General features: G+C 42.0%; 1 long non-coding RNA gene and 1 pseudogene across 2 annotated transcripts in view; one reads left to right on the top strand and one right to left on the bottom strand.

The window, feature by feature from the left end:
• LOC117361475 overlaps positions 1–7,946 on the bottom strand; it is a 176,017-nt gene extending 168,071 nt beyond the window's left edge. For both annotated transcript variants that reach the window (XR_004539665.1, XR_004539666.1), the window contains exon 1: positions 7,829–7,946. This is a non-coding gene — a long non-coding RNA (uncharacterized LOC117361475). The remainder of the gene's footprint in view (positions 1–7,828) is intronic.
• LOC117361474 lies at positions 6,709–6,885 on the top strand (annotated as a pseudogene).
• Positions 7,947–18,468: the final 10,522 nt, after the last annotated feature.

Below are 18,468 nucleotides of genomic sequence, written 5' to 3'. Positions count from 1 at the left end.
TGAAAAGACTATGGCCCTCTTTTACTAAGGTGCGCTAACCAATTAGCGTGTGCTAATCAATTTAGTGTGCACTAAACGCTAACGCATACATGTTAGTCTATGGTCGCATTAGTGTTTAGCGCACGCTAATTCGATTAGTGCGCGCTAATCGGTTAGCGCACCTTAGTAAAAGAGGGGATATATTATATAGATGATTCTCTTGAAGCTATTTGGCCAGAGTATTGGATAACTCCAGTAAATTCTGTAAGTTGCTTGCATAAGTGGTAGCGCCATCCATTCCCCTTCAATTCTCCATCCATATGAACACTGCCTTCCAGTTACATGCTATGTCGCTTACATGCACCCTTACAAAATAGTACTTAATATATCTTTGGTATTGCCTACATAAACAAGTGTATACTTAACTTTGAAATGGCAGTATTCTGTACATTTATGCACGGAAGTGAGATGTAAATATAGGTGTCCAATTATGGAATTGCCCTTCATGTGCCATGTTCCCTTATGGATTTCCGGATTCAAGAGCTAAAGGTTATGTAGTGTGAGAAATAACAGTTTACTTAAAGTTCATTTTCAATAAACTATGCTATTTTAATTTAAATGATGCATCATACTTTTTACTCTGTTTTCCTCAGACTACACTATGTATTTCTGCTATTATAAAATAAATCAGGTTTGTGACATACTTGCTCATATTTCCAGTGAAATAGCTCATCTGAGTGTTTTAAACTTGCCCTCACATTGTAATATACTGAGTCCATAGCAATTTCCCATAAGTTAAATAAAAGAGAAAGTGATGTGAATGACAAGAATCATAATATATATAACGTATGAGGACCTCATTGCTACTCCGGTGAAAAAATGATATACAGTATACTGTATACTAGAGAGTTGCAGGGACAGAAATTCTGCCCATCCCCACCAGAATTCTCCCCATCCCTGCCCGTCCCCATGAGGAATCCTCCCTCCCCTCCATATTGTAATGTGCACACCATATAAACAATTTTGTAATAAAAATTTTCTCTAGCAGCTACATGCAATTTCTACCACACACTTATAATCTGGCATCTCTCATATGAATATATAAAGCAAAATAAAAAATAATGCTCTTAATGATGTACTTTAACCACAAAGTAAACTAGTATATCAATATTACTAATCCTGCTTGTTCTTGTCTCAGGTCCTGTCCCTGCACCGTAGGAAATGCCTGCACCAAGAACACAGAGCCAAGTGCCATCACCATTGCTTGCTTTCCCTCCTCAATGCCACGTGTCTCTAATCTTTACGCTTGCTTTTTGGCCTTCTTTAAGTTCCATCCTCCTAACTCCCCCCAAGCCACAGCTCCACATTCAGGGCCTCTCCCTTCAGTCTTCTTTCTTGCATGGAAGGATCCAGCGCTGCAATGATAAATCTCATCCCTACAGCTCCGCTCCACTATGTCCGAGTCGTTGGTGGTGGCTGCTGAATTTCACACTGTGAAATTCAGCGGCCACCACCAAGGATGCAGACATAGTCGAGTGGAGCGGAGCTGCAGGGATGAGATTTATCATGAAGCGCTGCACTACCCAGCACACACTGACACTCTCTCCCTGCAAGAGGATTTAATTCCTGCTTATGTTGGCCTTGTTATTCTAATAGCTCCAATGGCTCCTCCAACAGCGGCTACTCCTCGACCTCAAGCCAAAAGGAATCCACTGAGAGCAAGAAGATGCCTCAGGAGGAGGCGTGGCTAGAAGTCAGCTCACCAATCACCAGTTACCATGCACACGTGCCTGATATTTAGTGAGTGCGACCTCTCAATCCCGCCCCTTGATCAGTGAGATTTCATTGGATGAGTCACGGAAGGCACAAGAGGAACTTTCAGGGCAGAAGAATCCATCAAACAAAAGTAGATTCAACCAGTGTCCATCCCCATGGGATCCCCGTGGACCTGGGGGGAGGGGATCCCAGCAGGACCCATGGGATTCCTGTTATCCCCATTTCCGTGTAGGCCTCTAGTATATACTTCAACAGTTGGAGGAAAGTTTGGTGTAGTGGTTGGAGCTGTATAGCCTCGGTACCCTGAGACTCTGGGTTCAAACCCCACACTGTTCCTTGTGACCCTGGGCAAGTCACTTTATCCTCCTCTACCCCAGATATGTTAGATTGGGAGCACACTAGCCCAAATAGGTAAAATGTTTGAAGTACCTGTCTGCAAATCTCGTTGGGCTCCTTTTATAAAGCCGCGCTAGCGGTTTTATCGCATGCACTGGATTAGTGCATGCTAGCTGGAAATCTACCTCCTGCTCAAAAGGAGGTGGTAGCGGCTAGCACAAGCGGCAATCTAGTGCGCACTATTCCACGCGTTAAGGCCCTAGTGCGGCTTTGTAAAAGGAGCCCTTTAAGTACAGTTGTAAAACTACAAAAAAGGCAATATACAAGACCCAATCTGTAAGAGGAAAGAAAAGAATACCAAGCAAAAATCAGATTGGGTTATCCATTAAATTCATTTGATTGTTATCTTAGTACTTGTGAGAATATGCTTTATGTTATTGTCTATTTTTATTGATTTCTTATATACTGCTCCCTCATAAAAAAACATTGAATCAATTCACAATAATGTTGAAAAGAAAATAAAAGAACTATTGTATAATCCTGAAAGGAAAGGGGACACACACCCAGCAACAAAACAAAAAGGTCGGGAGCCTGCACTCCAGTCAGCAAACCTATACCCCTGAACTGAAAGCTTGGGTAAAAAGATGAGATTTTAGAAGAGAGCAAAATTTCAAGTAAGAGGGTTCAGAATGGAGGTTACCCGGGAGTGAGGCGGAATGATGAGTAGTGACAAGCCTAGTCATAAAGACAGAAGGGGTGGTAAGTTGATGAGAGGAAGGAAACAGGGCTATAAATCGCAAGTTGGTCTGTGCGGAATAATGAAAAATGCCAGCTAGGATGGGAAACCAGAATGCATTTAATTTTATTATTGAAACCTTATTAAAGAAAAATAGAACAGATTTCAACAAAGAGAAACATACAAGTAAGGGGGGAAAAAATCAACATTCTATTTACTTCAGACAAAAAAAATATTTAATAGCAGGGCAAAATAGAAAAATAAGGAAAGATTAATACAGACAGACAGAGAAAAACTAAAGAAGGGCTTAGGGCCCATTTTTACAAGGGGCTGCTGAAAACTTCTCAGCCCAACCAACAAAGTCGGGGCATTCCCCTTCAAAGGCTACACAGTTACAGCCTGTTTTACAAAGCCACGCAGCAACAGCCCCGAAGCCCTTTAAATCTCTATGGGCTTCGGAGCCATTACCACGCAGCAACCGCTAGCGTGGCTTTGTAAAACAGGCCCATAGGCCCTCTTTTACTAAGGTGCGCTAACCGATTAGTGTGCGCTAATCGATTTAACACGCGCTAAACACTTAACGCATGCATGTTAGTCTATGGACGCGTTAGCGTTTAGCATGTGCTAATTTGATTAGCGCGCACTAATCGGTTAGCGCACCGTAGGGCTCCTTTTACAAAGGTGCGCTAGGGCCTTAATGCGCACAATAGCACACATTAAATTCCTGAGCGCACTAGCCACTACCGCCTCCTTTTTAGGAAGTGGTAGATTTTTGGCTACTGTGTGGTAAATTTGTGCGTGTGCTAAAAACCTTAGCGCAACCTTCGTAAAAGCAGCCCTTAGTAAAAAAAAGGGGGTTAGTCCTGTGATTTTTCCACTTTTTTCATTCCATCGGAAAAATATGAAAAAGTAGGAAAACACTTCCTATTCTTTCCCCTGCTGCATCATTACAGTCTCTCTGACTCTGGTGATCTCTTTGCTCCATCTGAATTACCAGCTTTCCTTCAAGTAAGTCAGTATGTTGCACTACAAAGTGAGAGTTTTGTTCATCTGTAAGTCACAGAGGGTATTTAGATTTATTTTTTTTTAAAAGGGGGGAGGGGAGAATACTCTGCATAAAACATATCAAAAACTAAATGAAAAAGGACTAGTGCAAATTATAAATTAAATATACAAGTCAATTAATTGTAAATATTGATAAAACAATATGGAAAAGACCTCAGACATTTATGGTGAGTTACAATGAATTTTAATATCATTCATTAGTCAAAAACATTTTCTAATCTTTAATCTTACAAAATATCATTTATTTCTCAATTTTAATTTGTCATCTTTATCTTAAATGAGGGCATCAATGTCAGAAGCTGCAGACATTGAAACTTGGACAGAACAGGATGCTTTTTTCCCACGTTCTTTTTTTTTTTTTTTTTAATTGCTGTTCCCACTTGATTTGTCTGCAAATACATATGCTCTATTGCGCATCATTATAGTATTTTACAAAAACCTCTATACTTCCCCCCCCCGAAAAGCTACCGCCTGCTCAAGAATAGGCGGTAGCGGCTAGCACGTGCAGCATTTTAGCGCACGCTATTCCGCGCGTTAAGGCCCTAATGCACCTTCGCAAAAGGAGTCCTATATTTGGCAAAGCCTTTTGTAAAATATTGGAGTAATTGTGAATGTTCTGACCTGGGTATCTTCATTCCCATTTCAATTCTATTTGAATTTGGCCTTCACATTACTCACATCTGCTATTCTGTACTTATAGCAGGGACATAGATCACAAGCATTTTTTTTTTTTACCATTCTGGGTTTAATTTAGTTTCTGCTGTAGTAAAATCATTTATTCACACTTATCACCAAGCTAATAGAGGTCCTTCTTTTAGTTATAATAATACATGAGAAAACTCCTGTAGGTTAAGACAGGAAACAGAAGGCAAATTATATTGCAAATTAGTTGGCAGGGCTTCTGTGGTTGTGGATTGTCTCTGAGAACATCATGAGTTATGGTAGCTAAGGGTATTTTAGAAGCTTAATTGGATAACTCACATCCTGCAATTCATGAATTTATCATTTTCATATTCAAAACACTGTTTTCAATTGATATCTAGAAATTGGGCTTAACGCCATAAAAACCCAGGCAACCATTTAATAGTACTACTGTATTTTTATTCTTTCTGTTAGTTTGTATTCTATAACCAAAATAATTTCCCAGCATCTGTCAAGTTAGCTTGATATGCTTGTTCTAAAAAAAACGGATTTGTTAAAAGAGTCATTCTGGAAATGAGTACACTTCTTGACATAAATTTAAATCAGACTTGAAACCTGTAGCTCAGAGAAAAAGGATCCTTATATGTAACTGGGAGAGTGTGGTGCAGTGGTTAGCACCCTGGGGTTGTGGACTCAAACCCATGCTTCTCCTTGTGATCTTGAGCAAGTCACTTAATCCCTCCATTATCCCAGGTACATTATTGTGAGCCTGCTGGGACAGACAAAGAAAAATGTTTGAGTACCTGTATAAATTCATGTAAACCACTCTGAGCTCCCCTTTGAGAATGGTATAGAAAATTGAATAAATAAAATTAATAAGCAATGCTGTATGCACTAAAAGTACACATTTGTTTGCCAAGGAACTATGGATTTTAGATCTGATCAAAGGAATAGTTTTGCCACACTTGCACCATTTAAAAAGAAAAATTGATGGAAAAATATTTTTTTATTTTTACATTAAAATGTTCATCTGCATCGGTGGCATTGAATGTTGCTACTATTTGGGCTTTTGCCTGGTACTTGTGACTTGGATTGGCCTCTGTGAAGATGGGGTACTGGGCTAGACAGACCATTGGTCCGATCCAGTAAGGCTATTCTTATGTTCTTAATTGCATTACTGACAGTGGAGGGGGAGGGTAGTGGGGATCTGGAAGTTTTGCTCCGAGTATGTTTGCCCCTGGAATGCTTGCTCCCAAGATGTTTGCCCCTCCACATTTCACCCCTGTATACTTTTTGTTGCCCTCATACCTTTTACTCCCTTGATGTTTCACCCTTCTGTATTCCATCCCTGGGCACTTTTTCAGGATGTCTCAAAGTTTAGGGGGGTCCCTGTCAATTGTGCTCACAATTCAGGAAGCTAGGATTGCCAACTGTCTGAATTTTTTTCAGGATTCTAAAAAGTTGTTATTCATTTGATATTTTTTAGAGTTTAGCCCACTACAGCTCTCCAGGACCCCCCCCCCTCCCTTTCTAGTACTGAGACTCTGAGACTTGAAGGGGAAAGGCCCTTTTGGGACCCAACAAGGGGGCCTAGGAGGGAAGTGGACCAAGACCTCCACCAGACCTTGGGTGGGGTTTGGAACCTCTGTACAAATTGAGGACTCATTGGTTGGTGAGCCCTGGGAGGATAGAGTTATTAGTCTCTGAGATTTTTTCTTCTTTGAGACAGATTCTCACCCTTGGAGGAGAAATGCTACTTTGGCCTAATCCTCAGTAAACCTGTGAAGGAGGAGGAAAAGAAACCCACCAAATTGTGGTCGGGTAGAGGATGAGAGGAGAGAGCAGAGGATGGACCCGTTCACAAGGAAGAATCTGTGAGATCATGGCCAGACAGAAGTGCAGAGGAATTACCCATTCTGACTGGGTAGGCTCCAGTCAAAAGGAAGGCTGCTATGCCATTCTCTGAAAACCTATATAAAGAGGTTCAGCATCACAGCAAATCAGTCAACATTCATAGCAGTTAGCTTAGTTTAACTACCTCAAAACATGAGAACATGAGGGGAAATGGCAGACTTGTGAGAGGATAGCGATATAGAGCTGAGAATCAAACGCCAGCAGCAGATCCATGAAAGGGTGCCAGAGCCGGCCTGAGATGGTACCTGGTCCAGTACACCATGGTGAATATAATCGGTGTGGTACATGAGCATTTGACAAATGTGTTGGTCCCACTTGGATTTGTAATAGGTTGATACTGGGACAAAAAGAACAATGAAAAGCTGACTGCATTTAGAAACAAAAGCTTGTTATTCAAGAGGGATTTGAAACCAGGTGAAGAATTGACATGGAAATAAAGCTCTCAAGTGCAATGGAACATGTTCTTTTGAATTAAACCTTCTAATTTAATACATCTGAAAAACAACAACAACCCAACATCATGAGAATATAAGAACATTAGAATTGCCATACTTGGATAGACCAAAGGTTCATCAAACCCAGTATCCTGTCTAAAACAGTGGTCAACCCAGGTCCCAAGTATCTAGCCATATCCCAAGCAATAAAACAGATTTTGTGATGCTTATCTGAAGAATAAGCTGTGGATTTCCCCAAGCCATCTCAATAATGGACTTTGGACTTCTCTTTTAGGAATTTATCCAAATCTTTTTTTAAACCCTGCTATGCTGACTGATTTCACCACATTCTCCAACAACAAATTTCAGAGTTTAATTACACATTGTGTGAAAAAATATTTTCTCTGTTTTGTTTTAAATCTACTACTTAGTAGCTTCATCGCATGCCTCCTAGTCCTAGTATTTTTGGAAAGAGTAAACAAGCGATTCACATCTACCTTTTCCAGTCTACTCAGTATTTTATAGACCTTTATCATATTGCCTCTGTGCTGTCTCCTCTCTAAGCTGAAGAGTTCTAGTTGCTTTAGCCTTTCCTCAAAAGGAAGTCACAACCACCTCATTTTTTTCCCCCTAAAGGTGGTTTAAATCTTCACTTGGAAAGTCCAAAGCTGTCTCTAGCTTATTGCAGGCCTAGGCGGTCACCTAGGCTACCTCTAGGCTAGACTGACCCCTTTGTAGCTGAAATACTAGGGAGCAAAACACTGTCTACAATGTTCTTCAGGGCCATTCAAAATCTCTGGCCTCTAATCTAGTCAGAACCTTTCATCAGGACTATACCCAGTTCTCAGCCCCTAATCCACTCAGTATTTTTTTATCCCAGATATTCAGGGTACAACATACATTCTTCAAGCAAAACTCAGTTAAAAATAACAAAAAAAAAACATACCTCACAGCCTCTTATCTGCATAGGGACTCACTCTGGCTTCTTCATGTGTCTGCCAATTCTGTTTCCCTAGGCTCCTTCCATCCCTTCCTCTTTACTCTCCAAACAACACAGGGATTTTTTTTCCACTTAGACTCTGCTATGTTGTCTGCACCCTATAAAAAAAAAAAAAAAAATTGTACCTGGGTACTGAGGAGATATCCTCTCCATTCCAGGGCTTTTAGTTCCAGTCCAATTCTTGGGGTTATCTTGGGCTGGAACTGCTAGCTACGATCAATCTCTACAATCTAGAAAGTAAGGCTGCTCAGTTGGCCTGCCTACTGGGGGAGGAGGGATTTGAGAGCTCAGCTTCCCTAGGCTGGAAGGTCTCCTTAAAGCACATGGCCTGTGGGTCGAATTCAGCCCGCCTGGCTTTTTTATGTGGCCCGCAGCAATGCTCCCAAACTTCCCTTTCTCAGAGCCCAGTGTGTCCTCCCACCCGCGCCGGTCTGACATCTCCATCATGTCGGAAAGTCTGCCGGCATCGGCAGCGATTTGGTGGTTTTGTCCGTGGCTCCCCCTCCTGCCTTCCGTCCGCCGTGGTTCACCCGGGCGGAAACAAGAAGTTGTGTGTCATTGGAGACAAATCGCGGCAGGCGAAAAGCAGGAGGTGGAGCCACTGAGGTCGGCAGACTCCTCAGCTTGATGGCAACATCATACCAGCGCCAGAAGGAAAAGCATGCCAGGAGGAGAGAGGGACTGGTGCTGGAGGGAAAGGCAAGCTGGACTGTGAGGAGAGTGAGATGAAGGGAGAGAGGTTGGAACTGGGGTAGTGTGGAGAAAGAGGGAAAAAGATACTTGAAGGGAGAAATGGTGGACCTGGGGGGGAGGGAGGGAGGGAGACAGGCAGATAGGGGGAGAGATGGGATGGGGCGCAGTTGGGAAGAGAAAGAGAGAGTAGTTAGATCTGGAGATGGAAAATTGATAGGTAGCTGAAAATTTAAAAAGGAGCAGGATGAGAAAGAGGGCGAGATTTGAGTGGACAGAGGCAAAAAAGAAAAAAGGTGAAAAGTTGAAAGGGAAAAATCAATATGTTGGAGACAGGGACTGGAGCAAGAAAGAAGAGGAGAAAAAAATGGACAGCAGACACTGGAAAGAGAATTAGAAGACAGCCAAAATCAGAAAGAGAAACTGGGACTAAAAGCAAAATGACCAGACAACAAAAGGTAGAAAAAATAATTTTATTTTCTATTTTGTGATTACAATATGTCAGATTTGAAATGGGTATCTTGCCAGAGCTGGTTTTAGACAGCAAACGTGAACTAGGACCTAAAAGAGAGGGAAAGTCTTTTTTATTTATTTTGTAGCTGGCATGGGGTTGGAGAGGTTGTATTCCTCTACTTCTACTAAGACAAACCCCCTCCTTTTCTGGTGCGCAGCGTGGGTTTTGGCAGTGGCGGCAATTGATCTGATGCTCACAGAAGTCTTGTGAGCGTCAGAGCAGCCGCCGGCGCTGGGGCCTACGCTGAGCGTCAGCAAAAGAGGGGGTAAGTATCTTAATAAAAAATCTGGCCTGTGTTTTAGATTTTGGCCCCTTATGTGATTTGAGTTTGACACCCCTACGTTAAAGGGACAGAGGCCCATTTGTGGCTCTGCCTTTGGGTATTTCTGTCAAAGCTGGCCCTGGAGGCAATCAGGTTTCCAGAATATCCACACTTTATTTATTTAATTATTCATGAGAGAGATCTGGTTATATTTTTTAATATTTGCAATAATACTGTTTTACATTAGTAATTAATGTATAGCATACTGACATTCTATAAGTATTTCTTATTCAGGAAACTATTTTTTTTTTTTATTTCCACATAACTAGGTATACCTTTTATCCATTTCAGAATGGAATGCTTGTGAAGACAAAAAGAGACTTAAGCTTAGAATAATAGTCGTCTTCATTTCATCTTAAAGAACAAATAAAAAAATCACTGACATGGTAAAAAGAAATGTTACTGTAGTTCAGTAGAATCTAAGATGACTTGAACAGAATAATTCAGATGCTGGCACAAGGTTGCCATCCAAACAACTTAAAACTGTATAGTCCAAGTACATAAGACGTCCATCCATAAATAATATGAACAATGCATTGTGTTCTTTATAGTTGTATCAAAACACGATAATGATAATTTCATAATATTGAGCCTTAAAAGGAAAATACTGTATAATTGTATTGTAAATTCAGTTGAAAAACTTTGAAGAGTGTGGCATACTGATGAATTGCTTTTCTTTTGTAAATACGATTAACATGCAGCAATTCTGTATGAAAATTGCAGAGAACGTGCTGAGAAGTACCAGAAGAAATGATTGCTGTGAAGTGGATTAGAAAGACGGTGATTGCCAGAGAGTCTTCTGGACCAGTAGTACAACAATGAATTGCAACAATAGGGCAAATAATTAAATCAGTTGATTAATCAAGCAAAGTTACAAATGTCTTCTAAAATGTAGATTCAAAACTAATCAAGAAATTCAATCTCCATGCGTATTTCTGTAATGAAATTGCACACATTATAAGTGATCATTTTTATTATTCAGATTCCACTCCAAGTACAGCATACATTTCGGTTTTGATTTGAAGGTCATCAAGCAAACGGGAGGTAATCATTTATTGCTATGCCTTTACCTATTTGTGATTAATTTTAAAGAGTTATATTTCCCATCACTAGGACACAGAAAAATAAGCAAACGCCGATTTGCTTGAATACACCGTGTTAGATAGGTTAGATCAGTGGTTCCTAATCCTAATCTAATCTAATCTTTGGTCTTGTATACCGGGTCATTCCCGGGAGGGACTTGAACCGGTTAACAAAAGTTGACTCAGAAAAACATTTGGGATAAGTAGTTGGATAGCAGAATCTCTCTACTAAACTCTTTATTTATCATCCAGAAATTTGTTATACAAATGTGTCTTCAGGGTTTTTCTAAAGCAAATCAAAGAAGACAAAGATCTAATTTCTGAAGGGAGATCATTCCAAATTTTCATCGTCATGAATGCCAAAGAGGGAGAAAGTTTACCTAAAGCTTGAATCCCTTTACTAGAAGGGAATATTAATGTGTACTTATGTATATCTCTAGAAGAAGATAGTCATTGAGAGTTGAAAGGAAGGGAGAATAGTGGAGAAAAGATTCCATAGAGCAGGGGTGTCCAATGTCGGTCCTTGAGGGCCGCAATCCAGTCGGGTTTTCAGGATTTCCCCAATGAATACGCATAAAATCTATTAGCATACAATGAAAGCAGTGCATGCAAATAGACCTCATGTATATTCATTGGGGAAATCCTGAAAATCCGACTGGACTGCGGCCCTCGAGGACCGACATTGGACACCCCTGCCATAGAGACATTTAAATACAACATTAGCACACTTAAACTGAATCCTCCAGTAAACCGGGATCCAATGCAGCGTCCTCAACAGCAGAGTAACATGATCAAATTTATTCTTACAAAAAAATCAGTTTGGCAGTCGTATTCTGAATCAATTGGAGGCTTCCCAGCCAGTCAACTTTTTAGGATATGTACAGTGAAAATTGTTGAGAGATTTGCATGTAGTGGAGGCAGTGCATGTAAATCTCTTTCATAAATATCAGATGGAGATATCCTGAAACCTGACTGGCCAGGGACAATTTTGGAAACCACTGGATTAGATCAGTTGTAATTAGATAAGGGAAAGGGGACTTGTGTACTGCCTTTTTGTTGCTCTGGCATTTCATAGCTGACCTTCAAAACAGAGGGTACTAGGGGGTTAAGTGACTTGCCCAGGGTCACAAGGAGCAGTACTGGGATTTAATTTCACAACCTCTGGGTGCACAGGTAGCAGCTCAGCCAGTGAGCCACAGCCCTCCAGTATGAGAAGACACTGGAATGTAGGAGTGGGCTCAAAACATGGCTGCCCCACCTTCCACTTTCCATTGCACTAGTACAGAGGTGGACAACCCCAGTTCCTGAGGCCACAATCCAGTTGAGTTTTAAGGATTTTTCCAAATATATATATTTATATAGATCAGTTCTATCTGGAGGCAGTGCAAACAAAGAGAACTCGTGCATATTAATTGGAGAAAAACTGACTGAGTTGCAGCCTTCAAGGATAGAGGTTCAGGGAGTAAGACCAACCAGAGCAGCAGCCAGCAAACATGGCAATTTATCCTACTACACTCACTCAAGGGGAGATGAAGGGGTAGAGCAATAAAAGAGTTAAGAGCAAGATTTATAGTGTTGCCTTGCTCACCACTATCTTTCATCATACCTTCCCCTGCTGTTTATAATACACTAGCTGATGCCCCGGCGTTGCACGGGTATTTAATTATAGCAATAACACTGTAAATGGATTCAAATAAAGATACTTTATAGTGGTGAATGAAATTATTTTTTTACAGCTTTATAAAAAGTACAATATTCAAATTATAATGTGAAATATTTGACAAAATGAATACAATACAACTAACAGAAAACTTGATTATAAACAACATTTTTAGTTTCACCTCCAGGAGCAAGAACATATAAATTCTTGGGTGAAGAGACCCCCAGAACATATCACCCCAGGTAGTGAGGGATCTGCATACCAAGTTTCGTTCAAATCGGTCAAACCGTTTTTGATTTACTGTGAGAATGGCAGCTGTTTACATTTTTTCCATTGACATGAATGGGTGAAATCTTATTTTCTGTTTGTAGCTCCGCCCACGTGTGCAGGTGGGCCGCGAGACCCCCAGAACATATCACCCCAGGTAGTGAGGGATCTGCATACCAAGGTTCGTTCAAATCGGTCAAGCCGTTTTTGAATTACTGTGAGAATGGCAGCTTTTTAATTTTTTTCCATTGACATGAATGGGAGAAATCTGATGATCTGTTTATAGCTCCGCCCATGTGTGCAGGAGGGCCGCGAGACCCCCAGAACATATCACCCCAGGTAGTTGGAATTACTGTGAGAAAGGCAGCTTTTTACATTTTTTCCATTGACATGAATGGGTGAAATCTGATTTTATGTTTGTAGCTCCGCCCACGTGTGCAGGTGGGCCGCGAGACCCCCAGAACATATCACCCCAGGTAGTGAGGGATCTGCATACCAAGGTTCGTTCAAATCGGTCAAGCCGTTTTTGAATTACTGTGAGAATGGCAGCTTTTTACATTTTTTCCATTGACATGAATGGGTGAAATCTGATTTTATGTTTGTAGCTCCGCCCACGTGTGCAGGTGGGCCACTAGACCCCCAGAACATATCATCCCAGGTAGTGAGGGATCTGCATACCAAGTTTGGTTCAAATCGGTCAAGCCGTTTTTGCGTGATCGCGGCACATACACACACACATACACACATACATACCTCCGATTTTATATATATAGATTGTTCAAAAGGATAGGTTATATTTTGTAGTTATGGGGAAAAAAAATCCAGTTATGGGGTATTCTGTATCGCTTGATAGACTGGTATAGTTCCTTATGGATGGATTATATACCTCACTGCTACCAGCAGGTGGAGACTGAGATTAAACTTGTATATCAGTATAGCATCCCCTATACCAGGGGTTGGCAATTCTGGTCCTCGAGAGCCAGAGCCAGGTCAGGTTTTCAGTATATAACCAATAAATATGCATGAGATAGATTTGCATCTCAAGGAGGAAGTGCATGCAAATCCATCTTATATATATTCATTGTGGATATCCTGAAAACCTGACCTGGCTCCGGTTCTCGAGGATTGGAATTGCCTACCCTTGCCCTATACTAATCCAGTCTTCCTCAGTCTCCTGTAGCAAAGTGTTAGGCTAATTTCAGCTCCCCTCTTAGCCCTGTTGGATTTTTGTTTTTGGACTCCTGGTTCCCCTTTTGTGCAGGATAGAGCTTGGGCGGATCCTGTTTGGGGATCCGTCCGACCTTTAGGGTGTTAAACCCGGTGGGTCTCATGTTGGGCCCCTCCCCCCACCTTCCTACACCTCCCCATATTTTTCTAGGGGCCTCAGCTGTTGGCCTGGCCCCCTGGTTGGTCAGCCCTCCAGCTTGAGAGCCGTGGAGTCTTTAATGTAAAAAAAAATAAGAAAATAAACCCAAAATCCTGAGGTGTGCGGATCTGCAGGGCTAATTTCTCTTTATAACTGCCTTTTTCTGTGTTTTTCTCAACTAATCAACACTTTTCTTGCAGCTAGGATGCCTTTCCAGCACAATGAACACTTTTAAAGGGGAAAAGTGCTCATTGTGCTCCAGGCACGAGATACTCGCGGCCGGCCTGTGGAAGCGTTGTGCAGGCTGGAGCAGTGGGGAGGCCTTGTTGGCAGTGGATGCTAGTGGCCGGAGTACCCCGCCGAAGGTACCTTGCAAGTCGGCTTCGGAGCACGGGGAAGCCCGGGCTTCCCCTGACGCCCACACGGAGAGTTCCCCAGCCACTGACAGTCAGGGAAAAAAGAATTCCCTTGCTGCCATACCGGCTGGGGATTCCTTTTTCACGTCGGTCGGTTCCTCGGCCTCAGCATCAGGAAAGTACCAGGCTTTTCAGACTCGACAGGCCGCAAGAGCTCCATTTTTTGCGGGAACCTCCTCCTTCATCCCAGTAATCTCCGGTGACCTTCCCCCTGTTCTGGAAATACAAGGACAAGGTATGGAAGGGTCCCCTGTTGTGGCAGGGAGTCCCTTGGGGGCCACCGGGGGGTTCCCCCCTGATATTTTAATGGCACTTTGTAAGGCTTATGTGCTGGCGACATGAGGTTCTGTGTCCACTTTGGGGGTCTCAGGGGGTTTCCCTCGATGTCTTCCCCGGCACAGCCCCACACAGTGGCAGTTTTGCCACCCTCTACTCCTCCCTCATCCCAAAGCCCTAGAGTCTCTTGGGTTGAGGATTTTTTTTACCAGAGGAGCAGTATGTGATTAAGGAGGACCTGGACCCTTGGGGAGAATTCCAGGATCCTCTTGGGGGTCGGATTCTGCCAGCGAGGGGTTCAAGCTCCCCCTAGCTGGCAATGATGCATCTGTGGTATGCATTTTTCAGCGGGAAGAGCTTCAGGAGTTAATTATGCAGGTCTCCTCGGTTTTGCACTTTGAGGACCCAGTTTCGGAGCCTCCACGTATGGTGGACCCCTTGCTTTAGGGGATTCACTCTGCTTCCTGCTCTTTTCCTATGCATCAGGATATTCGGGATGTTATGCTTGCTCAGTGGCAGGTGCCGGAAGCCCCTTTTCAGTTTGTGCGCTCCATGGCCCACCTGTATCCTATTCCTGAGGGGGATAGGGACACTTTGAAGTCATCCGTGGAGACTTAATTTAAACAGAAATGTGCTGTATGATCATCCTTGAACTTTAGCAGCAAATTCTAGTGCTCCTCATAGAAGCATTGAGGGATGGGATTTTAGCAAGGAACTTAACAACAACAAATAAAACAAGTTCACTAATCCCAGAAAACTCTGGGGGTAATATTCAGCCAGTGGCAACAAGCATTTTTATTAATGCTGACTGTCAAAGCCCAGATATTCAGTGCCAGGCCATGTCCATGCACAAGCACTGAATATGAGGGCTAAATCTGGTGGAGCCAGAATATTACCAGGACCTACCTAACCCATGGCTTCTCCCCAATGCTACCCTCTGTAATGCCCTTGATGTGTCCACTTTTTTTTTTTTTTGGGGGGGGGAGGGTTCAGAGCTGATATTTAGTGTGGGATGTGTTTTGGGTTTTTTTAATGATAAAAATATTTGTGGGTCCTGGCCCAATATTCATCCGGGGCCTACTTTAGATAAGTGTGCAAATTTAGGACAGTCCCCTTCTAAATATTACCAGAGCACACATAAGCCGTTGTGATTGTAATCTTTTTGTTTCTTGGTGTTTTCTTTAAAAATCAATAAAAATTATTGAACTAAAAAAAAATATATGCCATCACAACTTACTAAACTAAACTAAACTAAGCCTTAAGTTTATATACCGCATCATCTCCACGGAAGTGGAGCTCGACACGGTTTACAAAGTATAAAAATAAGGAAGAGAGAGGGGGGGATTTACAAAAGCATGTAGAAAGGGGGGGTGTAAAACAGGAGAAGAGGTGTTATATGCTAGAGAAAAGCCAGGTTTTCAGTTGTTCTCGGAAAAGTTGGAGGGAGCCCAGGTTCCACAGCGGGGCAGTGAGATCGTTCCAAAGGCCCGTGATTTTGGAGAGGAGGGATCTTCCCAGTTTACCTGCGTGGAGGATGCCGTGTAGAGAGGGGAAGGAAAGTTTATGTCTGTGGGCTGATCTGGTGGTGGCAGGCATCAGGGCGAGGAAGGATAGAAGGATTAGGGGCGGAAGGATGCCGTGAATGATCTTGAAAGCCAGGCAGGAGCATTTGAAATGAATTCTGAGAAGTACTGGGAGCCAGTGAAGATTGGTAAGAAGTGGGGAGACGTGGTCAGATTTGCGTTTGGCAAAAATCAGCTTGGCCGCAGTATTCTGGATAAGCTGGAGTCTGCGAAGACTTCTTTTTGTTAGGCATAAGTAGATGGTATTACAATAATCGAGTTTATGGGTGTACCCATAGACCTCGAGGTATACCTTGTTCTTAACCCCACAGATATGTCAAGGGCCATCAGCTCAGCATTTGTCAGTACCTCCACCTGCTTGAGGTCAGATCTGACTGCACATTCTCCCAGAACATCTGCTTGGTATCTCTGTCCATTGGGCCCAAGCGTAGTCTTCTGGTGCTCCATTATTTCCCTGACTATGACATATACCGCGACTGTTGAAAATTGGTCTTTCTGGTGGAAAAATATTGTTTGGAAGCCTTGGCACAGGAATTTGAACAGCACAGACTTAGGGCTCCTTTTACTAAGCCGCAATAGCGATTTTAGCGCGTGCTTAGTGCGTGCTGAATTGCTGCACGTGCTAGACCTTAATGCCAGCATTGATCTGGCGTTATTTCTAGCCGCGTAGTGAAGGTTTAGCATGCGCTAAAAATGCTATCGCAGCTTAGTAAAAGGAGCCCTTAGGGTTTCTAAAATGGACTGCAGCACATGGTAAGTGACTTTTATATGCATGGATAGGGGACTTTTATATATACATGTATACAATTGCACTTAATTTTCTGGTTTTCCCCTGACACAGCTTGAAGATAAAATGTTGCAGCATCAGATTTTATGCTGGAAATAAATCTGTTTTTAAGTTACAACAATTTCAGTGTGATATGCATTTACTACTGTCCTTGAACTCTCTGTATCACCTGACCTCTGTGCTCTTCTTGATTGTGTTGTCATTGGTCAATAGCTACTGATGAACCATAGAACCACAGGTATGCAACCATGCCATGGTATGAGGAACTTACCAAGGATACCTTATAGCCCACAGTGAGGGATTAGTGGATTCCTTCTAGTCAGGTAGTATGAGGTCATATGCCTGATTAGTGGATTAAGGGGCTGGCTTACAGCATTCCTGGACATCAGGAAAAATGGTAGCTGCCAGGCACTGACTGATCATTTCTGAATACTAAAGATGTGATGTCAGTGAATCAGGGAGGAGGATGATAACCAATCTGCATTTTTGTCATCAGTCATGTTGCTGGACAGAATAGCTATATTTTGGCTCATATATTAGCTCATATTCATTATAACATGCATGGTCTGTATCAATGCTGTCAATCACTTATCATGAATTAGTTGTTTGTTTGTTTTTTTTCTTTTTAATTATCAGTCTTTGATGATACCTGATTAAGACAAGTAATCCTCGGAAAATTGACAACCATATCTTTTCTGGCAGCCATGATAGGTGTCGTGCCCTTTCTAGTTTACACTTTCTTTCAGAATTATGCAGAAGGAAGACGATTGGAAATGCCTTGAGGGAAAAAAAAAAGAAAAACATCTGCTGGTATTGATTCTGTGAATCTGAAACTTTATGAAATTGTGATGGGATAGCAGATGAAAAAATATTTGACAAGCATTTCTCTGGATCAGATTCAGATCTAAGCAAACATCATCTGTTAATATTGATTTTTGGAAGAATACAGTAGACTGAGTTTTAAAGGAGAATCATAGTCAGTAGGTGACTGCAAGCACTCTGTTTTTTTTATTATTATTATTTAACAGATTGACCCATAACAGTATCAGAAGACTACTGCTAGAGGTCACAGCTACCTTTTTGTACCAGGGAATCGGAGAGGGCAAAAGGGGGATTTTTCCTGCTCACACAGTAGACTACCAGGGATTGCTTTAGTAAGTGCAAGGAGGAAGAGTGTGAGAGGTAGAATATTGGTCTTTGGTAGATACTTTATTGGGGGAGAGACAGATCAGGAAAGCTGGATTGTGGATGCCAGTATACTTAGACTTATCAATGATTTGAGGAGTTTGGTGCCTGGGCTGCAATTTTATTTTTCTATGTAGATTTGTCTATGATACCTGTTTGTCAATGGTGTGGACTCCCTTAATAGCACCTCTAGAGGTGACATTAAGAGCACCCTTGCTATTGACAGGCCTGATAAATAAGCATGCAAAAATGTCCCATGTGCTAGTTGTTAATCTAATCTAATGCAAGATTTCTGAATCACTCTAATACCATTTAGGCAATTTTACAATTTATAGTTGAATATAAGTTCATCCGAGTATAAGACGAGGTACCCTGTTCCCCCCCCAAAAGGATGGAAAAAGGTTGACTTGAATATAATATTGGGGGATGGGTAATATT

Source organism: Geotrypetes seraphini, chromosome 5, assembly GCF_902459505.1.
Source record: "Geotrypetes seraphini chromosome 5, aGeoSer1.1, whole genome shotgun sequence".
NCBI lineage: Eukaryota > Metazoa > Chordata > Amphibia > Gymnophiona > Dermophiidae > Geotrypetes > Geotrypetes seraphini.
Note: the sequence above shows the minus strand (reverse complement) of the source record. Positions and strands in the feature narration are given on the sequence as shown.